A 21,819-nucleotide genomic window follows, 5' to 3' on the forward strand; every position below is an offset into this window, starting at 1 on the left:
AACAACAACTTTATACACAATGCAGTCAACTGTACATTCTGGATGTCAGGGGGTTCTGCCTCCATTTACTGGGTAAGCTTCATATATATACATTCAGAGTTGGAATCTCAACACACTGAGTGTATGTGTGTATACATATATATATACATACAAATATTTAGAGTTGGGATCTCACTGTGTTGCACACGCTGGAATGCAGTAGCTACTTACAGGTTTGATCATATCATACCATACCCTCAGCCAGGAGCAGTGGTGTGTGCCTGAAGTCCTAGCTACTCAGGAGGCTGAGGTGGGAGAATCCCTTGAGTCCAGCCTGGGCAATTTATGAAGACACACCCCCATCTCTAAATAAATAAATAATGAAATTTAGAAGCCAGCACATTATAGCCTCAAATTCCTGGCCTCAACAGATCTTCCCACCTCAGTCTCCCGAGTAGCTACAACTACAGGCCTACAACACCACGCCCAGCTAGGGTGTGCTTTCTATAAAGGAAGGCTGGGGCAACTAGTAAGTGTAAAGTCGAGATTAAAAGGAAATTTGGCCAAGTATCAGCAACTCCCATGGGTGTTTCTGCCAATCAGAGACTCTAGAACTTTTGAACAGCAGCAGATAGACAGGTGGGCAAGAGGAAAATGTGAATAGAAACAGAAAGAAAAAGAGTTCTCACAGAAAATGGCCAGGAATAAATTAATAAACAAACAAACACAAAAAAAACAAAAACAGAAAGAGAAAGTGAAGAGTCTAAGAAGATACAAGTAGGTGGTGCATAGAAATCTAAACTTACTCTATTATTTTTTAGAGATAAGGGTCTTGCTATGTTGCCCAGGTTGATCTCAAACTCCTGACCTCAAATGATCCTCCCACTTCAGCCTCCCAAAGTGTTAGGATTACAGGCATGAGCCACTGCACCTGGCCTAGAAATCTGAATTTTTATCACATTTTCAGCACTAGCCAATTTGTCCTTTCTTTTCAATAGTAGTTAAAATCTTCCAGAATTGTCTTTAGCTTTACTGTTACAATCTCCAGACAATGGTGGCTGATGAACTTTTTGACAGTACACCAAAGAAAGAACAGTTTACATCAAAACTAGCACCCTCATAGAAATCTTTCTATAGATATACATATAAACAAATGAAATGTTTCCCAAAAGCATTAGTCTTGCTATTTTGGCACAGTCTAATATTTTCTATTCTATTTCATATTTTTAAAAAAGCTGAAAATGGCCCAATAGATTATGATGTGCAGTTTTTCAAGGCTAAAGCTCATAAGAAATGATGATAATATAAACAACCATGACTAACTTCAGATATGATGATAATATAAACAATCATGACTAACTTCAGATATGGGCAGGCAATGACAAACTACATCCTAAGTGTCACCTGGCCAATAGTAATTTCAAAGAGGTAGGGCAGGCTAAAATACAAAAAAAAAGTTTGTCTTATAGTCAACAAAATAAGGTAATAAAAGCTCAATACATGACTATTAGTTCATAAATACTACATTTATTATTATTATTATGGAGGGCAGTAGGAGTCCTGACTTAATTCCAAAATAAATTTCAAGTAATTTCAAATAAATAAGGCTGGGCACGGTAGCTCACAGGCGTAATCCCAGCACTTTGGGAGGTCAAGACAAGAGGACTGGCTGAGCCCAGGATTTCAACACCAGCCTGGGCAACATAGTGAGATCCCCCCCATCTCTACAGAAAAATGTACAAAAATTAGCCAGGTGTGGTGGCATGCACCTGTAGTCGCAGTTACTTGGAGGGCTGAGGTGGGAGAATCACTTGAGCCTGGGAGGTTGAGGCTGCAGTGAGCCATGGTCATGCCACTGCACTCCAGCCTGAGCAACAGAGCAAGACCCTGCCTTGGAAAAGATAATTACTTAATTAACATTGAAATATACAACTATAAAATACTAGAGAGAAACACAGACCACTATTTTTACAAAGGTAATAGCCTTTGTAAGTATGTAAGTATTATACCTAAACTAGAAACTATAAAAGGAAAAAAAAGGCAAATGAATTACATAATGGCAACATTTTGTATAGAAAAGTAATCAACAACTAACTGGAGTAAACTGTTTTTGACAGTTACAACAAAGAATATAAACCAATAAGAAAGTGAAAAATACAAAAGACTAATGAGCAACCAGAACAGGCCAATGACTCTGGAATACAAAATTCATTTAAGAATTAAATGGCCAAACGTTCACCATTACTAGTCATCAAAAATGCAAATTAAACCAATGATGTAATAACTTTTGCTTATTAGACTGGCAAGATGAAAAAAATAATACCTAGTATTGGAGAGAGGCAGTTACTTTGGAAATTTGAGAATGTGTATAAATCTTTAAAGAATGTACAACCTATCCAGTTCCTCCACTCTAAATAATTTATTATAAGGAAACAATCAGTTATCCTAAAATTTGTATACAGATAAAAATAATAAAAACTGAAAACAACATCAATATATATTAACAGAGAATTAGTTAAAGAAATTGTAGTAATAAAATGCTATGCAGTCTTTAACAATTTTGTTTGATACAATTAGCTGGCCCTGATATATGTTTATTTGGGAAGGTGGGGGAAGACCTACTTATGAGGCAGTATGCAAAAATACTGGCAAATTTTTGTTGTTGTTAAGAACCTTTTTTTTTGAGACAGAGTTTTGCTCTTGTTTTCCAGGCTGGGGTGCAGTGGCGTGATCTCGGGGTGCAGTGGCGTGATCTCAGCTCACTGCAGCCTCGACCTCCTGGGTTCAAGTGATTCTCCTGTCTCAGCCTCCAGAGTAGCTGGGATTACAGGCATGCGCCACTAAGCCCAGTTAATTTTGTAGTTTTAGTAGAGACGGGGTTTCTCCATGTTGATCAGGCTGGTCTCGAACTCCTGACCTCAGGTGATCCGCCCACCTCGGCCTCCCAAAGTGCTGGGATTACAGGCGTGAGCCACCGCACCCGGCCCTATTAAGAACCTTTTTTTAAACACATATATATATATAAATGCTGGCTGAGTTCCGTGGCTCATGCCTGTAATCCCAGCACGTTGAGAGGCCAAGATAGATGGATCTCTTGAGTCCAAGAGTTCAAGACCAGCCTGGGCAACATGGCGAAAAATTAGCTGGGCATGGTGGCGTGTGCCTGTAGTCCCAGGCACATGGGAGGCTGAGGTGAGAGGATTGCTTCAACCAGGGAGGTGATGGTTGCAATGAGCTGAGATCGCACCACTGCACTCCAGTCTAGGCCACAGAGTGAGACTCTGTCTCAAAAAAAAAGGAAAAGAAAAGAAAAACAAAAAGAAAATGTTTCACTTGGTGATAATTGTTTTTTTCCTTTATTTGAATTTGTATTTTGCAATCAGCTTAAATTACTTTAAAAATATTTTTCCAATAAAAAGATGAACAATCTTAATGCGTAATCTGTTTACATAAACCTGAAAAATATTAATAACCTTTAAGAATACTTATTCCACTTAATCTTTCCTCAGGAAATAATCCTAGAAGTCTTACCCACAGAGATATTCCAGACTGTGTCATTTGTAAGAGTGAAAAAGTAGTAACAACCTGCCTAATAAACAGGAATGCCTGAAGAAATTAGAATATATTTGATATATAATGCATCCTTCATAATGAAAAAATGCTACACAATAAACTTCAGTGAGCAGCTCAATATTCAAAATTATACAGAGTATGATTAAAACCATATTTTAAATTAAATTAAAAACTCACTTAAATGAGTAAATTTTAAAATTTAAATACTTAGAGAATTTCCTACAGCTTCTTTATGAAAATGCATTAGTTTTACAAATTGAAACCAAAAAATAATAATAACAGAAATATCGACAAAAATCCAATTGTACTAATTTGGCTTGATCATTGAAGAATATTAGCTTTGACAGCTCAGTGATCAACATATAGAACAAACAAATGATTTAAAGCTTTAATTTAAAATGAAGAGACCAATAGAATTAATTAAGTTTCATTTGGTCAATAAACTATTTTTATAATAAACAAAAGAATACAGGCCAAGCGCAGTGGCTGTCGCCTGCAATCCCAGCACTTTAGGAGGCTGAGGCAGGCAGATCACTTGAGACCAGGAGTTCAAGACCTACTGGCCAACATGGCGAAATCCCATCTCTACAAAAAATACAAAAATTAGCCAGGTGTGGTGGCGGATGCCTGTAGTTCCAGCGACCTGGGGGGCTGAGGTGGAGGACTGCTTGAACCCAGGAGGCAGAGGCTGTGGTGAGCCAAGATTGTGGCACCATACTACAGCCTGGGTGACAGAGTGAGACTGTCTCAAATAATAATAATAATAATAATACATAAAAATATATGTATAGGAAGAAACACTTGCATAAATAGAATTTTAATGTAAAAGAACACAGTATTTGATATTTATGATGTATAAATACTTCTTTTTCCTATTTCCCTTTTTCTTACAAAAATGCAACTAGAACTATTTTCTTGGTTAATTATCCAATTTAAAAAAATAAATATGAAAACAAAAATGTAGATAATCACATCATAATGTAATTAGTTAAAAAGACATGCTTTGGAATTCAGATTAGGAAAATCAATATAAGAACAGTCCATCTATTATTAGAGACTGACAGCTTATGGTTGACAATGGTGTGGCTGAATTTAACTGAACTTAACTAAATATTACTTGATAATACTTAACAGTAAAGTAATAGGGTGAAACAGAAATTGCAAAGTGTGGGCTAAGGTAAACTAGGCTTATACTTAATGTTTTTTAATTCTTTTACAAAAGATTATTGCAACAAAAAGATGTTAAAATATTTATTTATTTATTTATTTTTATTTTGAGACGGAGTCTCACTCTGTCGCCCAGGCTGGAGTGCAGTGGCTGGATCTCAGCTCACTGCAAGTTCCGCCTCCGGGGTTTATGCCATTCTCGTGCCTCAGCCTCCTGAGTAGCTGGGACTACAGGCACCCGCCACCTCGCCTGGCTAGTTTTTTGTATTTTTTAGTAGAGACAGGGTTTCACCGTGTTAGCCAGGATGGTCTCGATCTCCTGACCTTGTGATCCGCCCATCTCGGCCTCCCAAAGTGCTGGGATTACAGGCTTGAGCCACCATGCTCGGCCTTGTCAAAATTTTTAGAAAGTGACAGCTGTATTTTTTTTCCCTGATAAACATGCAATCAAAGCAGTTTAAAAGAATTAGGAAGCTAAGAATCTGTTCTAAGTGACAGACTGGTCAGGACTTCATCTTCACCATGCATTGTGGATCAGATCAGGCTTCAATCCAAAACTCTACTGTGTACTAGCTCACTGATTTTGCATATAATTCATACCTTCCCTAGGTCTCAGTTTCCTTGTCTAAAAACTGTGGATAATGTTTCCTAACTTAGAGCATTACTATATTTATCCTTGAAAAAAAACAGGATATAAGAGTAAGCTACAGTTATGTATTTGACAACTGAATAGAGAATTTGGATTATGACCTTAATTTTACCCAGTGTTCACCCCACCCCCATCTCTACAAAAACAAAACAAAATAAATAAATAAATATGCAGTTTCCAAGAATTGTGACATAATTTTATTTTCCAGAAAATGAAATCAGTGGATAACCACCCCTTAGGAAATGAGCATAGAACAAACTCATTTTACATGAGTTAAAACATAGTAATCAGAACGGAAAGAGGCAAGAACATATTACTTTAATTACGTATTATGCTTTTTTTCACTATTGAAACTTGAAAAATGTTATCAGAAATTCCCTGAAACAAACATATCTTAGTAGTCATTTCTAATATAAAATACATTCAGTCACTAATTTTTATGTTGCTTTATATCTTTAGTTGAAGATAGGAACACATAACCTATACTTTCAAAATACAGCCAGCCTGAAAAGGTAAATAATTTTTATTTTGAAAAGGGAAAAATTTCTAGAAAAAAACTGTGTACCTATCTGTAGATGCTGGATAATGTTCATTCAAAATCTTTATAATATGGGAGCCTTTATTCTGAGAGGCAGAATTGGAGAATTAGGCCTTTGGAGGAAGAGACATCTGAGTTAGAATTCCAGCTTTGCCACTTAATAGTGGTTGGAGCTCAGCACAGCAGCAGAACCCACTGGCTAGGTGGCACAAGAGTTATTCCCAGTCCCCTTCTCCCCTGAAGCAGTCACAGTGAAAAAGTTAAATGCTAGTTTTCAGAGCCTTCCCTGCAGTTAGGGAGAGGCTAGATATGTTGTATAAGTCTGACAATTAAATGAAAACTGAAGTCTGGCAGCTTTTGTTTTCCTGGTAAAAGGGACAAAAAAATAAAAAACAAATTTTAAAAGAAAATTTTTTACTTATTTATTTCTTTTTGGGAAACAGGGTCTCACTCTGTCACCCAGGCTGGAGTGCAGTGGCACAAACACAGCTCACTCCAGCCTCAACCTTCCAGACTTGAGCAATCCTCCTGCCTCAGCCTCCCAAAATGCTGGGATTACAGGTGTTAGCCACTGCACCCATTCCAGGTCTGCTTTTTAACTACCCTTATGAAAACTACTTGCCCTCCCCATTCTCTTCCTTCCCATTCTCTTCCTCCCTTAAACACAGACATGTGGTCTGTAGAATCAGCAGCCTTACTCAAGAAGCCCCGAGCCTCATGTTGATGTTAAAGCATAAAGCATTGTCAAGCTTCTAAAACAACCCCAGTAGCCACCAACATTCAGGATTCTCATGCAAAAAAAAAAAAACAAAAACAAGTCTCTAACTTTTTAAGCCACAAGTAGACAAGTTTTCTGCTATTTGCAATGGACACAAGTCTAAATAATTTGGAAAGTCACAAATTCTGAGAATCACCCTCCTCATCTAGTATATAAGGGTGATGCTAGTAAGACGTATGTAAAGCATAGTATCTGTCTGACACATAGAAGAGGTTCAGTAATGCCAGCTGTTGTGATAATGATGACATCTTTAATTCTCACACCAACCAGTACTTTCATAGTACTTTGGGGTTAAGTACTATCTTCAACCACTTTAAAGACAAGAAAATTAAGGCTCCAAAGTTAAGCAACTTGCTTAAGATCACACAATTAGTTAGGAGTAGAGTCAGGATTCAAATCCAGAAATCTTTTCAAGGCCATGATCTTAACTAGTATTATGCTTAGAAAAGTGACTGAATACAGTTAAGACTTAACAGCTAATAAATGTTGGCTATAATGATTATGATAACATAGCCAACTATGAAGACAAGAACAGGTAGAAAATGCCCTATAGTTTTCAAATCCAGAAAATAATAAATTCTCATTTAATTCAACACTGATTTTATTTTTCTTTTTTTTCTTTTTTTTTTTTTTTTTTTTTTTGAGACGGAGTCTCACGCTGTTGCCCAGGCTGGAGTGCAGTGGCACCATCTCGGCTCACTGCAAGCTCCGCCTCCTGGGTTCCCGCCATTCTCCTGCCTCAGCCTCCTGAGTAGCTGGGACTACAGGCGCCCGCCACCGCGCCCGGCTAATTTTTTGTATTTTTAGTAGAGACGGGGTTTCACTGTGGTCTCGATCTCCTGACCTTGTGATCCGCCCGCCTCGGCCTCCCAAAGTGCTGGGATTACAGGCTTGAGCCACCGCGCCCGGCTGATTTTATTTTTCTTAAAACTGAAATGGCTCTCATTTCTTCACTGAAACAGGAATACTACAGCCTCGTCACTGGAGGTTAACTTCGTCCCTTTATAACACCAAAGGAACTAAGAACAGTGTATTCAACCAATAATTGAAACACTCTACTGATAGGTAAATGCCTTGATGACTCTTGTCCATCAAAAAAGTAAGCAATGAGTATTTATTGTGAACTTATACTCTGCAAGGCACTATGCCAGACATTTAAAAATTATTTTCTCCAAAATATGCAGCACATGTTTATTTTCTTAAAGTAACAAGATTCCTTTGGAGGGAAAACTTCATAATAATTCAAAACATTAGAAAGATGCTGCTGCTGCTACCAGTCATCAACACCATCGTCATCATCACTACCATTACTACTAATAATAGACATAGAATTCATATCACAAATCAATATATGCTAAACTTTACTTTTGGAATGCTTTGCTTCAAACTTCAGATGTTCTCTTCAGTGAAATAAATGAAACAAAGAGCTTTAAAAATTCATGCTGGGTCAGGTGCAGTGGCTCATGCCTGTAAACCCAGCACTTTGGGAGGCCGAAGCTGGCAGAATGATTGACTTCAGGAGTTCAAGACCAGCCTGGGCAACATGGTGAAACTCCATCTCAACAAAAAATACAAAAATTAGTTGGGCATGGTGGCAAGCACCTGTAGTCCCAGCTACTTGTAGGGCTAAGGTGGGTGAACTGCTTGAACCCAGGAGGTGGAAGTTGTGGTGAGCTGTGATCGCACCACTGCACTCCAGCCTGGGCAACACAGCGAGACCCTGTCTTAAAAAACAAAACCAAAAACATGCTGAAGACATAGTATTTAAAAAACAAGCTAAATTCAAAATTAAAGTTTCTAAATAAATTACATTCAGGAAACAGGCAAACTAAAATATTTGCAATTGCAGTTAGGAAAGATATTTAGTTTCTCAAATAGATCTTGAAATTTAAAGAGTTTGTGTTCAGCTGTTAACTTTCAAACTAATTTGAGGTATTATCATTCTAGTAAATTTAAAAAATGTAAAATAAAAGTTGAAACAGAATGGCGAATAAAATAGAAGTTTTGAGGTAAGATTAACTCTAGCAAAAATGCTGAGTCTCAAAATATGTACATTTACAGCAATATATTTTGGAAGCCAAGTAACTTCAAATCATATCTTCCACACTGAAAGAGGTATAGCATAACAAAGAGTTGATACTACCATTTTTATAAGTAGATATAAAAGAAATGCTTTCAAGGAAAATACATCAAGGAAGGATTGGTTTGCTTAATAAATTCAAAAATGACAGGCAATAGCATAAAATCCACATGAACATTATAATATGCTCAATCAGTTCTAATTAAGGACTTAATTATACCTATGTGATATCTAATTTGCATTTTTCTAAAGGAACACAAAGTATTCTATTTTAGGTCCAAAGTTAAGGTTCTGGGCTGGGCGTGGTGGCTCATGCCTGTAATCCCAGCACTGTGAGAGGCCGAGGCAGGTGGATCACTTGAGGTCAGAAATTCAAGACCAGCCTGGCCAACATGGTGAAACTCCATCTCTACTAAAAGTACAAAAATTAGCCGGGCCTGGTGGCGGATGCCTGTAATCCCAGCTGCTCAGGAAGCTGAGACAGGAGAATCCCTTGAACCCGGGAGGCAGAGGTTGCGGTGAGTCAAAATCGTGCCACTACACTCCAGCCTGGGTGACTGAGACTCCATCTCAAAAAAAAAAAAAAGAAACCTAACTGTAATATATTTATGGAAAAATATTTTATTAAAAATTAAAACAAGGTAAGAACAAAGCATCATGTTTTCAAGTACAGGACAATTTTGAACCTAAATAATTCCTAATATATTCAATAAAAGAAAAATGGATACGGAGACATAAAAAACACAAATGTCATTTATAGACACATAAAAGTATTCTTTATTATAATGCTCTGATTTTTAAAACAGGGAGCTCCAAAATAAGCCTTTTTGAATAATTCTGTTCATCAGACACCCGGGTAAATGAATTTCTACTGTACACACTGAGAGATGTAGGGTTAGAACCTAGACCTCTTGTCCTCCACTCTATGTTCTTCCTGTTACTTGTCTTACTTGACTTCCTTGCACATGCCAAAAACTACTGTCATCTCCTTCCTGCCATTTTTACCCTCTAAAATTGTATAAAGCACTTCCTAGAAGAATATTGAAAAAGAACAGAGAAGTGGAAGGAGAATCAAGAAAATAAAGGCATGTGAGAATTTCTGAGAAGGGAATAGCCAATATTATTGAATAATACAAAGCAGTTAAGCAAAAGCTATTGGGCAGAAAACTAGATGTCCCTGATGAATTTAAGAGGGTGCTTTCAACAAGTATAATGGTGAGGGCACAGCCTGGTGGGCTGACCTAATGAATGAACGGTAATTTGGGAATGGGAAAAGTACAATACCTTTAAGGGGAAACATGCTAAAATGTTTCCAATCTCATCAAACTATTTAGAAAAAATGATACAGAAAAAATTTAAGGTAAGGAATAGGAAATCCAGGGAGTATTAGCTTGAATCAATTGAAATGTCAGACACTCAACTATTCTGACGTTAAAAACTGCAACTTTATATGGTTTAAACTAAGGTACAAACTTGATTTCAAGAAAGGAGATAAGGTTATCTTCTAAGGATGTAGAAGCAAAGAACAGATGCCTAAGAGTGAAGTAGGAAAAGTAATAACAAATCTACGAGAAATGAATGAAAGAATTTTAGAGTCCTGAAGTTTAATAATAATAATAATATACCTGGCAAGGTTACACTATTTTTCTAAAAGGATCCTGTTATTTTTACATTTGCATTTCACTTTTAGAAATGTAGCTTTTTTTTCTGTAATAGGATGCCTGAACATGAACACTGCAACATTTCTTCAAGGCAGGCACTCTCAGTGTGGTACAAACATAAATCCGCAGTGATGCTGTTGCCTTTATATTTTGTTTTGTTTTGTTTTTGCTGATAAAGGCACTCAGAGCCTAATATGAAGTTGCTATTAATAATTCCAGGTCTACTGTTATTCCACAGCCTAATTTCTCATCTTTCCAATCCCATGTCACCAAATGCCTACAGAAAAATCACAACATGACCGGGCACAGTGGCTCACACCTGTAATCGCAGCACTTTGGGAGGCCGAAGTGGGTGGATCACCTGAGCTCAAGAATTCAAGACTAGCTTGGGCAACATGGTAAAACTCCATCTCTACCAAAAATACACACAAATAAAATTAGCCAGGCATGGTGGCAGACACCTGTAGTCCTGGCTACTCAGGAGGCTGAAGCACAAGAATCACTTGAGCCCAGGAGGTGGATGTTGCAGTGAGCTGAGATTGCACCACTGCATTCCAGCCTGGGTGACAGAGTGAGACCCTGTTTTAAAAATAAATAAATAAAGATAGAATAACCACAACATGTCCTAAACAGAACTCCCGCCCTTTGAACAGTTCTCTGCCCCCCTTCCTTACTGCTGTGATCTATATTTTTCTAGTCACCTGGGCTAGAAACCTTTAGCATGAGTTACCAAGTCCTATCAGTCTTTCTCTGAACAGGCTCTTCTAGTTTTCTGTTCCCATCTCTTTCCACTCTAGTCCAGCCTCTAATCACCTACTGCCTGGATTACAATAGTCTCAGAACTGGTCTTGTAGCATCCACTCCATCTCACACATCACTACTAATGTCAGCAGATACAAATGCCAATCCCCAAACACTACCGTCATAACTTTTCACCCTGAAATTCAGACTTATCTATAAGGATCCTAGCCCATCCAGCAAAGCAAGTATTTCACCACTCCCTAAAACTTCCATGTCGTGGAATCTTGACCACTGTGGTCACTTCAAATGCATACACAGAAAAAGAAAAAGAATAGAATAGAGGAGGAAAGAGAATGGAAACAAAGACAATGATTAGGAGAAAGTCACTGTGAACCAGGTGTGGTGGCTCACGCCTGTAATCCCAGCACTCTGGGAGGCTGAGGCAGGCAGATCACGAAGTCAGAAGATTGAGACCATACTGGCCAACATGGTGAAACCCTATCTCTTCTTTAAAAAATACAAAATTAGCTGGGCATGGTGGCACGTGCCTGTAGTCCCAGCTACTTGGGAGGCTGAGGCAGTAGAATCGCTTGAAGCCGGGAGGTGGAAGTTGCAGTGAGCCAAGATCATGCCATTACACTCCAGCCTGGCGACAGAGCAAGACTCCGTCTCAAAAAAAAAGAAAAGAAAAGAAAAGAAAGAAACTGTGGCAAATTCAGGTACAAGGTACAAGATATCCATGGCTGGAGAAAAGCCCTAATGGTAGAGACAGAGGAAAGGACAGATTTCAGTGATAATTAAGAGGAAAGCTGGTGACTGAGTGGATGAGGAGGAGGGTTGTAATGAAGAGAAATGAGCCTATTCTGACTCAGCTTTTTGGACTAGGTGGCTGGATAGACTGTAATTCAATTAACCAAAATAAAAAATAATTTGAAATTTGTCTGAAATTAGCAAGGCTCTCTTGCATGAGATAGAAATAACTAAGAAAATGGAGTGTCAGCAGCTTAAAAAAGAGCTTTTGCCAGATTTGAATTCATAGAGACAAAGAGAAGCAGTGTGGACTTTTAAAGCCAAAGCTGGCACTGGGTCTAGCAAAGAGAAGTCACTTGATAAATGTTTACTGAACTAGCTCAAAGTTGCTAGCAGTTGACTCAATGTATGGATAAGTAAGGAGACAAGAATTTTAGATACCTAGAATCACAGTAGGAAAGAAAAAAATAAAGATTACCTTGAAAGTATACAGAAAATCTAGGTTTAAGTAGTGTCTAACAATATATTAGTGATGAAAATATTTTTAACATTGAAAACAGCAAGGAGAGAAAGATGTTTCCATTTTCTTAAATCTTGCTCATATATTTTATGTTTTTATAGTTACATTTTTGTATTAAAAGTTAAGCTTTGTTCACACACAGAAAATACGTAAAATGCATACACAAATTCTGTACACCTCCCTCTAAAAGGCAAAGCCCAATTCCCTTTCTCTTGAGTATAGGCTGGGCTTTGTGACTCACTTTTAACCAACAGAATATGGCAGAAGTGATAATGTGTGACTAGGTCATAAAAGTTATCACCACTTCCTCCTTGCTCTCTTTCTCTCTCTCTGATCACTTACTATGGGGGAAGCTGCTATGTTGTGAGGGCACTCATGCAGCCCATCAATGGTGAGATTCACGTGCCAAGGAACCAAGGACTCCTGCCAATAGCCAGCACTAACTTGCCAGACATAGGAGTGAGCTACCTTGGAAGCAAATCTTCCAGCCCCAGTCAAGTCTTTAGATGATTACAGCCCTGGCCAATATCTTGACTGAACTTCATGTAAGACCTTGAGCCAGAATCATCTAGCTAAGGCATTCCTGGATTCCCGTCCCACAGCAATTATGTAAGATAATACATGTTTATTGTTTTAAGCCACTAAGTTATGAAGTAATTTGTTACACAGACATAGATAACAGTCACACAAAGCTTATTCTCAATTCTGTGCCACTCCTCATGCCATTTTCCCCAGAGGTGTCCTTTCATTATCCATCCCAACACTCCCCGTCTATCCTTCAGTATTCTAACTAAAGTTTCATCTCTTTGGGAGGCACTTTTTTGTCTATGAAACCATCTCAACTTTCATTTCTCTGGCTTCTCCTTTGAAGAAGCCAGATGATTGACCACATCATTCATTTAGTCATTTATTCATATATTCCTCTGTGTTACTGTGCTATATGTATATATCTTTCCTCCTAAAGATGAAGATGTCATACAGTTTTTAAAACCTGCATTAAGCACACTATGATTAAGGTACTCAATAAATATTTGCTGATAAAATTAACACATCTCACACACACTTATAAACACATACCCTGAAAGTGTAATTTGAGTAAGTAGCATAAAGTAGTGGTTAACAATGTAGAGAAGCTACTTTACCTCACATCTGCATACTTACTAGCTGCTGTCCCTGGCTAGGTTATTTAAAATATCTCTATAAACCTTAGTTTCTTCAGTGTTTTTAAATGAGAATTCTAACAGTACCTTAGAGTAATAACAAGGTTAAAGAAAATAATGCATGCAAACCTCTTAACAAAGTACCTAGCATAGAGTACTCAACAAATGTTAGCTATTATTGTTCTTATAATGAATTACAAATCACAAAATATGTGCTGAAATTCTAAGTCCCTATGAGTCTCTAGATGTTATCAAGTAGCAATCTAAATTAAGACAAAATTCTACAAACAAAAAGAGAACTCAGACCTTCTTTTAAAACAGCTTTTAATTCTTAAAAAATCCACTTGTAGGTCAATACAACTACAGCCTGAACCAATCGTAGGAGTGCAGACCTGATTCTTTCTCCTTTCTGTCCTATTAAGATATTACCTTCGAAGCTTTTGTGAGAACACTTAATTGCTTGCATTCCTTAACAGGCAATCACCAAAGTAGTTTCCAGATTCACTTTTGACCTTTACAGTCCTGAGAAGGCATATGAGGCAAACTTCCTAGAGATGTAAATTTAGACAATCTCTGGAATGATAGAGCTACACATATGTGAATATGCTACATAAAGCAAATCCATTTTGCACATCAACTAAAACAGAATTCAATTGAACAATCAATCCAATAGAACAAATCAATCCAAAAGAATTTTGTTATGGCATGTATCCAAACAAGAAAAAACCCCTCTAATGCTGTTCAGTCTGAATTACATGAGTTTCATGAACTGAGAACATCTCTAAGATCATATTTTATAATTTGATCATATTTGAACATATTTTAAGGTTTCCTATTAAAAAGCTAAATATAACAGATGCTCTCCTATCCTAAAAAGGACTTAAGAGATCTGTTAAAGAAAAACTAGATGATTTTAAACCACCAACCTATATAAAAACATGCATACTTTTTAAATATGTTCCATGTCATCTGCAATAAAATGACCCACTTAATTCAAATTCTTATTTTCTCTTTTCCCCACCAATACACCTTAAAAACTTTAGTTTTTGAAACATCCACTCTTTATCTGACCCTACATATCACACAACCTGAAATAGAAACAAAGATGGGGAAATTAGCTTGTTTATTCCACCTTAGTGTCAAACAAAAGTACAAATAATATTCAGTGCATGTGCTAGTTACCTTAGAGCTGCCAATCATGCTTGTTTTGAAACCCTTCGATTTTCAGAGCTGTCAATCTTGTGTGTTATGATAGAGAGTCAGCACAGAGATAATGCTTTAAAAGACAGAATCCTCATTAACACATTAGTAAATGAACTTTACTTATAAAACTGGACTTGAGGATTTTACGGACATGTTTACAGCTCTTAAAACATCAAAACTAAAATACAACTTAATGAAATGAAAAGATTTGGAGAATTTGGCTCTTTGACCAAAGCAACAGCATAGTTTAACCACAGGGATTGTATATACATATATAAGATACTATATTATAAAAAAAGAAATGCTCCTAACACTTATCACAAGTATTATGACCTTGAACGGAAGTAGGAGAATAAAACTGATCTAAATCTGGGCATTTTAACTTTTGTTTTTAAAGCAGGCAATCATATCAATATAACACATTCCCCTTCTCCACCTCCCCCATACAACCCACCTCACTATCTACCTAGTCATTCATGTCCAAAATGAAACATTATTCAAAACTTTTCTCTCTCACACACAAACCACAACTATTCAGTCACCAAGACCTGTCTCTTCTACTTCCTAAATTGCTAAACGTGTCTCCTTTCCCCACCCTAAGATTTAATTCACATTCTCATCATTTTTTTCTGGCGGCTTCCTTACTAACCTCCCTCTCACATCTTTCTTCCGAAATATGTTCCACACCTCTGCCAGAATGATCTCACTGAAACACAAAGTTGACCCACGTTGCTTGTTACAATATTTTAATGATTCTTTGCTACCTTCAGAATAAAATCCCAATTTTTTAGGACAGTATGTAAATTCCTTGAAAATCTGGCTCCTGGTCATCTCCCCACTCTCCCATCACTCCTCCTAAACTTAAGCCAACTAAACCACTTGAATTCCCAGAAGAGGCAGGCTCTCTCTCTCATTTAAAACTTGGGCAAGTGCTGCTCCCTCACCCAGAAACACTCTCATTTTCTGCACGTAGTATCTCCTACCCATCCTTTGCAACCCAGTTCTATTGTTAGTTCCTCTAGGAAGCCTTCTCTGACACAAGCAGATTGAACCATCAATTCCTTCTCCATTCCTGTAGAAGACAGTAAACAGAACTTACATGATGTTATATTTATTGGTTTACTTCTCTATCCCCCTGACCGGATCAACTCCCTGGAAGCAGGGATTGTCATTAGTCTGTATGTCACTAGCCTTAAATACACAGGTAGCACATAATAGATGTTAATAGCTCATTAAAGGTTTGGTGACTCAGTGAAAATCTTATCATGCCCAGTTCATTTAAAAATAAAATTAATAGGCCGGGCGCGGTGGCTCAAGCCTGTAATCCCAGCACTTTGGGAGGCCGAGACGGGCGGATCACGAGGTCAGGAGATCGAGACCATCCTGGCTAACACGGTGAAACCCCGTCTCTGCTAAAAAATACAAAAAACTAGCCGGGCGCGGTGGCGGGCGCCTGTAGTCCCAACTACTCAGGAGGCTGAGGCAGGAGAATGGCGTGAACCCGGGAGGCGGAGCTTGCAGTGAGCTGAGATCCGGCCACTGCACTCCAGCCTGGGCGGCAGAGTCAGACTCTGTCTCAAAAAAAAAAACAAAAAACAAAATTAATAAAATAAGTAGCTTATTTCTTGAGATTGATAAAATGTTTTACCAGTGCATTCTAAGGCATCCAAACTAATCAATGCTATAAAGCAATTCTTTGGGCCTAACAGGAGTTTTAAGAAATTTACTCATTTATTTGCAAATTCACTATAACAATTGGTACCATCTCAAGCAGGATTTCAGATTGAATAATTTCACCTTATTTTTGCTACTGCCCCTACTGGAGGTGTTAAAGTCTCAACCATGATAAATGTTCATGTCCAAAACACTCGGCACCTTGATTGGTTCAACAAACACTGTTCTGATATGTGACAATCCTTATCAAGGGCATCAGTGAACAGTCAACACAGGCAAAACTCCAACCCAGCTACACTTCACTTATCAGGAAGTTAGTTATCTGGTGACATCAAGTAGCTACACAGCCCAGTGAGACCTATACAGAAGGAGTTTAGGAGCTGTCAGAATACATGTTGAAGCCCATACACTAAAGTACCCATACTTTACTCACAGAAGAGGCTGCTAGGTCCTTACTCAAACCCTAGTTGTTCTTATTTTAAGCACAACAAATTTGATGACTGATCTCCCAAGTATAGGCATACTGGAAGAGGAAAATTAGGAGGTCTGAGAAAGCTATAAAAAGCAGATAAGGGCATAACAGCAGTAAAGGAGAGATAACACAAAACTGCAGATCTGGGGGGTTATATGGTTATGGAGCATAATTCTGCATATTTTTATTATGATACAACACAAAAATTAATGTTTATAATTGTGACCCTGGGTCATCAAAAGCAAAAACAAAAAAAGGCTCAACTGCTTTAGATCTAACAAGGTTCAAAGAAAGTATATAATACATTTTATTAAAAGAACCAATAAACAATTAAAAATTAAGTATATTAGGTATAAATAGCCAATTTTCTATTATTTACACAATAAACTGTTTTGAAACATATCATTCCCAAATAACATGAGGCATATTGATATTAATCAGGTCCTGTGACTAGAGGTCTTACCATAATTATGATACAGATCCATCACAAAACAAAGCCTAGACCTGCTAGTTATTAGCTTATTGGGGGTTACAGTATTCAGACTCACCATACTATTTCTTAGTCTGTTCGATCTGAATAACAAAACACCATAAATGAGGGTACCTTATAAACAGCAGAAACTTCTTTCTCACAGTTCTAGAGGCTGGAAGTCCAGGATCAAGGAACAAGCAGATTTAGTGTCATGAAGACCTGGACCTGGTTCATAGATTAACTAGCCAGTTTACTAATCCCATTCATGAGGGCAGAATCCTCCTGACCTAAGTACCTTCCAATAGTCCAGCCTCCTAACTACATCACACTGGTGATTATGTTTCAACAAATGAATTCTGCGGGGACACAAACATTCGTAACATAGCAACGACGGACACCATAACCAAAGATATAATAGACTACCTATCATTTTTTAACAGACCTCCACAGAGCTTCACTGCCACACTGCCTTCAAGGTCCCTGACATGAAATTGCTTCATATGTAAGACTGTTTTAGGAAGTCTTTATGATGCTTGAGTTACTATATATTGTATGATTTAGAGTGCAGCACAGCAGGGTGAAAGGCAAATTTGGACATACACTGCCCTAGGTTTGAATCCCTGCTTTGTTAATTACTAGTTGCGTGACTGCAGCACATTATTTATGCTCAGAGATGCATTTTCTTCATTTGGGAAATGGAGATAATATATACTTTCTATATGTTTGTTGTGAAGAAGAAATGAGACAATATACATAAAATGCCAGTGTAGGTTTTTAAAAAGCTGTTATGATTATCAGAAGGAAATCAGATGGAATATAGAAAGGAAACAATCAAGTCTGTGAAATTGTGAGCTGCATTAATATGACAGAAGAAAAAATGTCTAAAAACACGGGTACACAAATTCCCATGATGGGAAAAGTGCTCTGTATTTTTAAATCACTATACAAGCCCTCTGACTCACAGAAAGTTTCATGGAAAATTAGGTTAAAGACTCATAGAAAAAGTATACATGTACACAGCAAAAATATTAACTTAAAGCAGATTAATGCAAATATTCTAATATGGGACCAAGGCGTTCTCTCTTAGTATAGGGTCCATTCACTGAAGCTCTGCTCTTCCTTACATAAGAATACCCACACTGCAAGGTCTGTGACTGACAGGGCCAGTCATGTGAAAGTAGAACAAGAACAGAAAGACAATTGGAAAGCAATACCTTTCACGTTTTTATAATTTTTGTTTCAATCTGCAGTTTTCTTGCACAATCTAATTCAATAGCAATTTTTTAAAAAACTCCTTTCTGATTCAAGCAGCAGGGACAGGGGGAAAAAAAACAAAAAACCAAAGTTTTCCTTTGTGGGGTCTTTCTAAAACATTAAAGTTAGCATTTATAAGAACAAAAACCCTTTCTGTATTCAAATTTTATTAATTTGTACAATATTCAAGTAAATTTCTTAATATAAACACGTTTTGAAATGAGTACAACTAGGCCGGGCATGGTGGCTCACGCCTGTAATCCCAGCACTTTGGGAGGCCAAGGCGGGCAGATCACTTGAGGTCAGGAGTTCGAGACCAGCCTGGCCAACACGGCAAAACCCTGTCTCCACTAAAAATACAAAAATTAGCCGAGCGTGGTGGCACACGCCTGTAATTCCAGCTACTCAGAAGGCTCAGGCACAAGAATTGCTTGAACCTGGGAGGCAGAAGTTGCAGTGAGCCAAGATCATGCCACTGCACTCCAGGCTGGGTGATGGAGCAAGACTCTGTCTCAAAAAAAAAAAAAAAAAAAAGAAAAGAAGCACAACTAAGCTTTTGCTAAACATGTACCTCAACTGGAAGAAACAAAAGTGCCTAGGTATAGTACAGGACTACTAATTTCTAATGTTCCATGTGGTGTTGGTATCTGTCAGTGGGCTTTACAAAAGAAAACGATGATGTCAACTGATTTGACAAATCAGTTAATTAAATGATAACTTCCAAAGAAGTTAATGCCATTCTTAGTCATTCTGATTTGTCATCTGTGATTTCTGACTTCAAGTCATAAGCTGATTTAAAAGAAAAATAGAATAACTTTTGAGGCTGGCACTATAAGGTCCCATGCATGTCTCAAAATCTTTAAATATACTTATGCCTATTCTGCAACTTACTCTAAGTAGATCAAATTACTATTGTTCATGCTTAAGTACTATAGCTTAGATTCTGAATGTTACTATTTAGGTCATGTCTTTCTAAAATTAGTTTCTTCCTTTCCAAGTGTTTTTCAAACTTTTCTTATTTACAGTAGAAATACTCACCACACACATTAAACAAAATTGTCCCAGAGCTGTAATACATAAAACAGATAAATGTAGGGCCACTCTGAAAGTAGGGCCCAACTGTCCCTTTATCCCCAATAAGCAATATCTTAAACTTTTCTGCAAAACTCTAGGGTTTTTTGGTACAAAGACTAAAAACTGTTCCTTTAAACTATAATCAAAAATGAACATTAAAACAAAAGTTATAGAACTTAAGAGGCTATCATTTAGCTAATTAGAATATTCATTAATCAAAATATTTTCTGATCCCTATTAGTTGTTATAAGTCTGAAATGCCAAACTTACTTATTAAAAGAAACAATAAAAAATTAAAACATTTGGCTAAACTGGATATTTCAATTAGTTATTTTTCACTGTATTTAATTAATCTTTAAACTGTCCTAAAGTAGCATTACTCAACTACACAAAAGTCTGAATGAAGAAAATAAAATAGTTCTCTAAAAGGATCAAAATAAAGGAAGGCTGGGCTGGGTGCAGTGGCTCACACCTGTAATCCCCAGATTTTGGGAGGCCGAGGCAGGTGGATCACAAGGTCAAGAGATCGAAACCATCCTGGCCAACGTGGTAAAACCCCGTCTCTACTAAAAATACAAAAATTAGCTGGGCATGGTGGTGCACGCCTGTAGTCCCAGCTACTCAGGAGGCTGAGGTGGGAGAATCGCTTGAACTCAGGAGACAGAGTGTGCAATGAGCCAAGATTGCACCACTGCATTCCAGCCTGGTAACAGAGCAAGACTCTGTCTCAAAAAAAAAGGAAGGCCGATGAATGATGAACAGATTATGTATTTCTCTTATTTATAACGATTTAAAATGTACCAAAGCAGGAAGCTCTGTCATTATGGAGATTCAGCCTCCTAGACTCTGTTCAGTCAGAGGCCTGACAGCATGACTGTAGAGAACATGTGTCCAGCCCAATAAGCTGTTCTACCTAGTCATATAATCTAAACACAGGTCCAAAAAGGGAAAGACCAGAAACAACTGAGCTGGATCTCATTACTTCCTTGTTCAGTGATAAAGACAACAGGCAAACATTTGAATAAAGTCGGTTCCTACCCACAAATTTTGTTTTAGATATAAGTAGGAGTAATAAGTAACCAAAACAGTAATTATGCTGACCTGACAATTCTCAACAATATTTTCAAAGCATAAGTGACAGATCCCTATAAGAAACCTAGAGAAGGGTTTTAGAAAGAACCTAGGCATTTCTACATGAAGATCTATTTATTAGATCTTCAAATGAAGATCTAATAAATATTCTGTGAAGAGTATAAACCTTCATTTCATGATAGATTAAAAACTGGAGAACATGAAATTTGATACGTTAAAAAGTTTCTCTCAAAAAACAATGTATGTAGATAAAGACCTGGAGTTGTTATCTACATAGCCATAAAGGTATGTACATAGGATATGTAGGTAGAGAAAATAAGTAATCAAACTACTGATGTTAAACCTTGGCTGAAGATTGGGCACAGTTAGAAATAACATTACCAGTCTGTAGGACCAAAGAGGAAGCTGAAGAGAGCTTCAGAGACAGCTGAAGACTTGACTTTTACCTTTTTTTTTTAAAGGCACTTTGGTAGCATTTCAGACTTACAGCACTAGAACTAGAAGTCAAGCACTAGAACTAGAAGGCCTTTTTTGACTACTGTTATCTTCCACTCACCAGGCACTTTGTCACCGTACTATCCATTTTTACTTATGTAATTACCAATATTTTAAATTGATTCATGTACTTGTTTACTATCTATGCCTCCCTCCCCCATTTGCATATGCACTTCAAGAGAGCAGAGAACTAGTCTGTCTGGTTTACCAGTCTTTACAACAGTACCTGGCTAACTGAAGAGGTCTAGTAAGTATTTGTTGAATGAATGAGTGAACGGATGAATGAATGAACAAATCAACTTCTGTAGCACTTTGACTCTTCCCTCTTGATGATCCTCATTCATGAATGTATTCATTTTGTGACTCCTTTGAAGTTTAAATGGGTACTTCTGGTAAGAGTACTAAGCAGATGGTTTCATGGAAGCAGGAATAGAGAAATTACTACAGATAGCTACAGAACAAAGAGATGTAGGCATATAACTCTCCT

General features: G+C 37.5%; 1 protein-coding gene across 2 annotated transcripts in view; it reads right to left on the reverse strand.

The window, feature by feature from the left end:
* The window catches only part of MRPS28 (mitochondrial ribosomal protein S28), a 101,855-nt gene that overhangs the window by 55,563 nt on the left and 24,473 nt on the right, over positions 1-21,819 (reverse strand).

The sequence above is a fragment of the Macaca mulatta genome, chromosome 8 (genome assembly GCF_049350105.2).
Source record: "Macaca mulatta isolate MMU2019108-1 chromosome 8, T2T-MMU8v2.0, whole genome shotgun sequence".
Taxonomy (NCBI): domain Eukaryota; kingdom Metazoa; phylum Chordata; class Mammalia; order Primates; family Cercopithecidae; genus Macaca; species Macaca mulatta.